The sequence below is a fragment of the Myotis brandtii genome, unplaced genomic scaffold (assembly GCF_000412655.1).
Source record: "Myotis brandtii unplaced genomic scaffold, ASM41265v1 scaffold49, whole genome shotgun sequence".
NCBI lineage: Eukaryota > Metazoa > Chordata > Mammalia > Chiroptera > Vespertilionidae > Myotis > Myotis brandtii.
In genome coordinates this window covers 759,792-767,044 of record NW_005368707.1, presented here as the reverse complement: position 1 = coordinate 767,044, position 7,253 = coordinate 759,792, and the positions used below count along the sequence as shown (strand labels likewise).

The following is a 7,253-nucleotide window of genomic DNA, read 5'->3' as shown; positions in this document are numbered from 1 at the left end:
GCTGGGCTGAGGGACACCCCCCCCATGCACGAATTTCGTGCACTGGGCCACTAGTCTATAATAATGAAAGCATAATATGCTAATTAGACTGGACAGCCAAACGACCTTCCAGACAACCATCCTGACAAAGCCGGGGCTGTGAGAATCAAGGCAAGCTGCCACTGCTGTGAGGGCTGAGCCCCTTCCATGGATTTCATGCATTGGGCCTCTAGTGTTGAATAAGAGTGGTGAAAGCAGCCATCCCTGTCTTGTTCCTGATCTTAAGGGAAACACTTTCAGTTTTTTCACATTAAGTATATGAGCTGTGGGTTTGTCATATATGGCCTTTATTAAGTTGAAGTATGTTCCCTCTATTCCCATTTTGCTGAGAATCTACACTAATAAAAGACAAAGATGCTAATTGACCATACCTTCGCCACGCTCAAGCCACACCCACCAGCCAATCAGAGCGATTATATGCAAATTAACCCAACCAAGATGGTAGCCCACAGCCACGGAGCTGGAGCAAGCCAGAGGCTTGATTGCCCCCGCAATGGAAGAAGCCAAGCTTCCCGCCTGCTCTGGCCAGCTGTGGCCCCGCAAAAGGCAACAAAGTTTCAATTATAGAAACTAAATCAATCCCAGATACCTGCTTCCAGCCAGCCTCCACTGGGAGCTTGGGTGGCTGGGGGCTGGCCAGCCTGCAAACAACCATCAGCCCCTCACCCAGGCTGGCCAGGCACCCCAGCGGGGACCCCCACCCTGAAGGGGGTGTGGCCAGCCTGCAAACAGCTATCAGCCCCTCAACCAGGCTGGCCAGGCCCCCAGGGGTGACCCCCCCACTTAAGGGGCTGTAGCCAGCCTGAAAACAGCCATCAGCCGCTCACCCATGCTGGCCAGGCACCCCAGCGGGACCCCCACCCTGATCCGGGACACCCTTCAGGGCAAACCAGCTGGCCCCCACCCATGTACCAGGCCTCTATCCTATATAATAAAAGGGTAATATGCAAATTGACCCTAACAGCAGAGCAACTGGGAATCACTGGTCACTATGACACACACTGACCACCAGGGGGCAGACACTCAATGCAGGAGCTCTGTGTCTATTGGTTATGCTTATATGCATGCATACAAGTCCTTTGGTTGATCTCTCTGATTCAGTTTTGTAAGATTGTATGTCTAGGAATTTATTTCATTTAGATTGACCAATTTGTTTTGCATATAGTTGTTTGTAATATTTTTTTTATAATCCTTTTATTTTTTGGTGTCAGCTGTTACTTCTCTTTTATTTCTGATTTCATTTATTTGAGTCCTCTTTCTTGATGAGTCTGGTTGAAGGTTTGTCTATCTTGTTTATCTTTTCAAGAACTAGCTTTTGGTTTCATTGATATTTTGTATTTTTAGACTTTATTTATTTTTGCTCTGATCTTTAGTATTTTCTTGCTTCTACTCATTTTGGGCTTTGTTTGGGCTCTGTCCACATCCTTTAAGTGTAAAGTTAGATTGTTTATTTGATAATTTTCTTGTTTCTTGAGGTAAACATGTAATGCTGTGAACTTCCCTCTTAGGATTGCTTTCACTGTGTCCCATAGATTCTGGATTGTTGTGTTCTCGTTTTCATTTGTTTCGATGTATTTTTTTTTTATTTCTTCCTTGTTCTCATTGTTAACCCATTCATTATTTAGTAACATGTTATTTAACCTCCATGTCTTCGTGTGTTTCTCCATTTTCTTGTAATTGATTGCATATTTCATAGCAGTATATGGTCAGAAAAGGTGCTTGATATGATTCAATCTTCTCAAATTTATTGACACTTGTTTTGTGTCTTAACATGTGATCTGTCCTAGAAATGTTCCATGTGCACTTGAAAAGAATGTATATTCTGCTGCTTTGGAGTGAAATGTTCTGAATATGTCAATTAAATCCATCTTATCTAGTGTGTCATTTAAGGTCACCATTTCCTTGTTGATTTTCTGTCTGGAAGATCTGTGCATTGATGTCAATGAGGTGTTACAGTCCCCTACTATGAATGAATTACTGTCAGTCTATCCCTTCATGTCCATCAATATTTGTTTTATATTTTTTAGGTGTTGCTATATTGAGTGCATACATGTTTACAAGGGTTATATTCTCTTGTGGAATGGCTTCCTTTGTCATTATGTAGTGTTCTTTTTTGTCTTTTACTATAGCCTTTGTTTTAAGTCTATTTTTTCAGATGTAAGTATTGCTACCCAGCTTTTTTCCCCTTTCCATTTGCATGGAATATCTTTTTTCCTTACTGTTAATTTTAGGGTGTGTATATCCTTCATTCTAAGTTGGATCTTTTGTAGACTATATATATATATAGATCTTGTTTTCTTTTACATTCAGCTACCCTATGTCTTTTGATTGGAGCATTTATGTTGCTGCTGCTGCTGCTGTTGTTGTTGTTGTTGTTGTTGTTGTTGTTGTTGTTGTTTTTCTTCTTTTTGATTCCTGGTCATGGTACATGCTTGGGTTGTGGGCTTGATCCCTGGTAGGGGGCATGCAGGAGGCAACCAATTGATGTTTCTCTCTCACATCAGGGTCTCTCTCTCTCTCTCTCTCTCTCTCTCTTTCTCCCCCTCCTCCTCCTCCTCTTCCTCCTTCTCACTTTAACATTTTTTGTAATACTGGCTTGGTGGTAACAAACCCCTCTATCTTTTTCTTATCTGGGAAGATCTTTATTTTTCCTTCAATTTTAAATGATAAGCCTTGCTGGTAAAAGAGTTTTGGTTGTAGGTTCTTGCTTTTCATTACTTTGAATATTTTATGCCAGTCCTTTCTGGCCTGAAATGTTTCTGTTGAGAAATCACCTGGCAGTCTTATGGGAGTTCTCTTGTAGATAGCTATCTTTATGGCTTTTAAGATTATCTCTTTGCCTTTAACCTTTGCCATTTTAATTCTGATGTGTCTTGGTGTGGGCCTCTTTGGGTTCATCTTTTTGGGGACTCTGTGCTTCCTATAATTGTGTCTTTTTCCTTCACAGGTTAAGAAAGTTTTTGGTCATTATTTCTTCAAATAGGTTCTCCATTCTGCTCTCTCTCTTCTTCTGTTACTCCTATGATGTGGATGTTGTTATGCTTCATGTTGTTCCAAAGATCCCTTAAAGTATACTCATTTTTAAAAATTATTTTCTCTCTTTGCTGCTCTGATTGTTGTTGTTTTTTAACCTTTTCTTTCAAATTGCTGTTTCTATCCTCTGCTTCATCCAAACTACTTTTAATTCCTTCTAGTATATTCTTGATGTCAAATATTTTATTTCTAACTGGTCCTTTTTAATGTTTTCCATGTCCTTTTTCATGCTGTTGTAGTTCTCACTAAGTTCCTTGAGCATCCTTATAACCATTACTTTGAACTCTATATCTGATAAAATGGGGCCTCTCTATTTCATTTAACTTTTTCTGGAGAGTTCTCCTGTTCCTTTATTTGGTGCTTGTTTCTTTGTCTCCCCATTCTGGCTATCTTTTTGTGTTTGTTTTTATGTATTATATAAATCTGTTGTGACTCCAGTCTTCGTGAGGTGGCCTTAAGCAGTAGAAGTCCTATAGGACCTAGTGGTGCAGACTTCTTGATCACTTGAGCTGGGTGCTCTAGGAATGTCCCTATGTGGGTTATATGGGCCTTCTTGTTGTGAGTCTTGATTGCTATTGGCCCATTCATGCATGGGATCAACCCTCAGGCGTACTGACTGTGAGGTTCAACCCTGACCATGGTGTGCGAACTGCTATGCAGGTGCTGACGACATGAAATGTAATTCACCTCAGCAGGGTTTGCTGCCTGCCAAGATCCTCCTGTGGATATGCTATTTGTGAAGCTTATTGGATCCTGTTCTGATGTTATCTGAAGCTGGCCATGGTATTTGTTGATTGTAGGCCTCTTGGGAAGGATTCTGGTGCAGGCCAATGTCAGTCACTGTCTGTGTCTGACTCTCGCAACCTGTTTGGATTTATAAGCAATCCAGAGTTTGTCATTGCTTCTGCTGGGCTTGAGTGCACATGGCAATGCCCAAGCTGCACACCAATGCCAGCACAGGGTCTGGGCACTCCAAAATCCACCTCCACCTGCCTCCTCCTGCCAGCTTCCTGTTAGGCTCAGTCACTGAAAGAACCTCTGGCAGAGTTAGGAGGATGGGGCTAATGGATTTCCTGTGAGGCGGGTGGTGCCAGTCAGACTTCAGAGAAGATAGTGCGCGTGGTCCCCACCCCAAAGTCACAAGACTCAGTCTGTCCCAGATTTTGTTCCAACCTCTGCAGAGTGGAGCCACTAGTAGTTGGACAGGTGGGGCTTCTAGAGCCCAGAGGTTGGGACTGCCAGAAGCTGGGAGGGTAGTTCTATCAGATCTTCCTTGAGAGGGAGGCACCAGTGAGATTCACTGGAAAGTGAAGGAATGGCCCCCCACCTGAAAGCTGACAACTCAGTCACTCAATACCCCCTGAGTCTGCCCAGATCTCTACTACGTTGGCCAGGTCAGCTAACTCTTCAGAGCCTAAGCTCTGCAGGGTGGGGTGAGAGGGAGTGCAAAGAGTGGGGTAATTGCTTTTCCCCAGGCTGATGCCACATGTGGGGGGAAGAAAGATGGTGTCTGCTTGTATCAGAGAATGACTCAGCATAGGTATCCTGGCAGCTATTCCCCCAGATCTCTCCCCAGAGCCACAAACCCTAGACCAAACATGTCAAACTCAAAGGCTAACACGGGCCAAATAACAAGGTTTAAGTTTGTGTGGGCCGCAAAAAAACAAAAGCTTCAACTTTCATAGGAACATAGGTTTATTTCGATAGAGACATATTGAATACAAAGAGCTGAAATAAATTAGTAATCAACATAAAATAATAGAACATTTTAATAAAAATATTTTTGAACATTAACTTATCAGATACTAAATAACTGCACAAATTAATAAGCGTAACTTAAAATAAACCTATTTTTCTTGTTCTCCAAAAGTGAAATATTTCCTGTTGCTCACATCAAACAAGTCAGTCCAAGACTAATGATAGGGCAGTCGGCTGCTAAAATATTCACTGCTAGTATTAGTGGAGAGAAATGGTGCGCCTGTGCATAAGGCGTGTAAGGGAAATGAATGCAACACGATTATAGTAATCAGTCATTAGTGAACGTAGTTCATTATACCTTAATCAATAAAGAAAAAATAAATAAAATGGAAAATGCAAATTTAAAAAAATAATTACGTATAACAGGATATTGTAAAAATTAAGTTATGAAATTTTTATTAAAACTTTTCTTTCATACCGTTATATTGGCTGGGCCTCAGAAATATTTGTTGTGGGCCACATGCGGCCTGTGGGCCGTGAGTTTGACATGCTTGCCCTAGACTCTCCTCAGATGACTCTAGTTTGTTCTGCCTGGCCTTTCCCGGACCCCAGGGCTAGTGGCTACAAATGAAATTTTGTGCATTGGTTCTTTAAGAGGATGCCTCTGTCTCTAGTGCACTCCATTTATCCCTAGTGGACAGAAACCTTGCTGGTTTTCACAGCCAGATGTTATGTGGGTGCCTCTTCCTAGCTCTGGTACTCTGGGCTGGGAAGCTGGCTTGGGGTTTCGGCTCCATACTTCTTAGGGGAACCCACTCCCCTCTCCCCACAGCTGAGATATCCCTCCAGAACATCAACCAGCACCTATGGGAGCAAAACCAGCCCTTTTCATGTCTTCACCCTTCCTACCACCTCGATGTGGTTTCTTCTGTAAATCCTTGATTATAAGACTTCTCTTCCTCTAGTCTTCAGTTGGTTATTCGAGGTGATTGTTCTTTAATTTAGTTGTGATTCCAGTTTGGTCCTGGAAGGAGGTGAGTGTAGCTTCTAACCACTGTGCTGCCATCTTGAAATCCTGGTGTGATAGATTAACAAAGGCACATCACTTCAGTGGTGTTCTTGCTCAAAATTCATTTTCTCAATCCAATCATTAGACAGTATTAGAGAAATCAAATAGAAGACATCCTACAAAATAAGTGGTCAGTACCCTTCAAAAGTCAATGTCAAATTTCGGAAGAGACTATGGAGATATGACAATTAAATAAACCATGGGATCCAGAAAAAAAAACCACAGAATTAGTGGGAAAACTAGCAAAAGTCAACTATATTTGTTAATAGTATTGTATTAATGTTAATATAATGCTTTCCATAACAGTATTAGTATTGTGATTAAGTCAGATGTTCTCATTAAGAAAAAAACTGGTTGAAGGGTATACAGGAATTCTGTACCATGTTTATAACCTTTTAGTAAGTCTAAAATTATTTTAAATTAAAAGTTTTTAAATATCCTAATTGAAATAAAGCAAAACCCCCTTTTGTTGGGTTTCATTAGTATATCTGAAAAAAAATGTTGGGGTTTTCAAAAATATTGCCCTTGATAAATATAATGGAACAAAAGGAAGAATGTTGAAACAATTATTCAGTTTACATATTGCATATGTTGTTAGGTCTCTGGCCTTCTTCCTATTCCTTAGCCCATCTAACAGAATGTCTGACATCTGCTCCCAAGCAGACTCAGACAGGGTCTCAGGATCCTGTTGATCTCCCTCTACACTGCTTACTTCTCCACCATTGCAGAATTGGTCTCATTAACTTGAACTTTGGGGATAAGGATGAATCAGGCTAATTATACCTTTCATTAGAACTTTTCTAGTCAGGTCTAGTGTAGCTTTGAAAGACATGCCTTTTTCAGAAAAAAAAAAGAAAAGAAAAGAAAAGAAAAGAAAAGAAAACAACAAAAACTAGAGAATTAGTCAAGCCCAAATCTCCTTGATTTCAAAGCAAACTACAATTTTCTTATATGTACAGGTCCAGTAGAAATAAACACACACACACACACACACACACACACACACACATTGAATATAACATTGTTACCTGAGGTACATATATAGAGCAATAAGGAGGTATTTTCTTCATAGCATCAGCACCCATCCACATAGATCTCTTCTTTGGTACTTCTATTAGTGCTGAACTCTTCTCTATTTCATTCTCCCCTCCAAATTTTAATTTTATTTTAAATTTCCATTTTTATATTTTATATTTCCTTTTGACATTTCTGTTTATATATTTTTTCTTTTATCCTCACCCAGTTATATGTTCATTGATTTTTTTCAAAAATTTCTTTATTGTTTAAAGTATTATACATATCTCTTTCCCATTGACCTCTCCCCGGCCACTCCCACTCCCCAGCCATGCCCTCACCCCCAAGTGTCTGTGTCCATTGGTTATGCTTATATGCATGCATACAAGTCTTTGATTGA

At 40.5% G+C, this 7,253-nt stretch overlaps 1 protein-coding gene and 1 long non-coding RNA gene across 7 annotated transcripts in view; both read left to right on the top strand.

The window, feature by feature from the left end:
- ZEB1 (zinc finger E-box binding homeobox 1) overlaps window positions 1–7,253 on the top strand; it is a 276,709-nt gene that overhangs the window by 202,007 nt on the left and 67,449 nt on the right. The window lies entirely within an intron of this gene.
- The window catches only part of LOC106727864, a 14,476-nt gene continuing 10,742 nt past the window's right edge, over window positions 3,520–7,253 (top strand). Inside the window, exon 1 of the long non-coding RNA XR_001364112.1 lies at window positions 3,520–3,598. This is a non-coding gene — a long non-coding RNA (uncharacterized LOC106727864). The remainder of the gene's footprint in view (window positions 3,599–7,253) is intronic.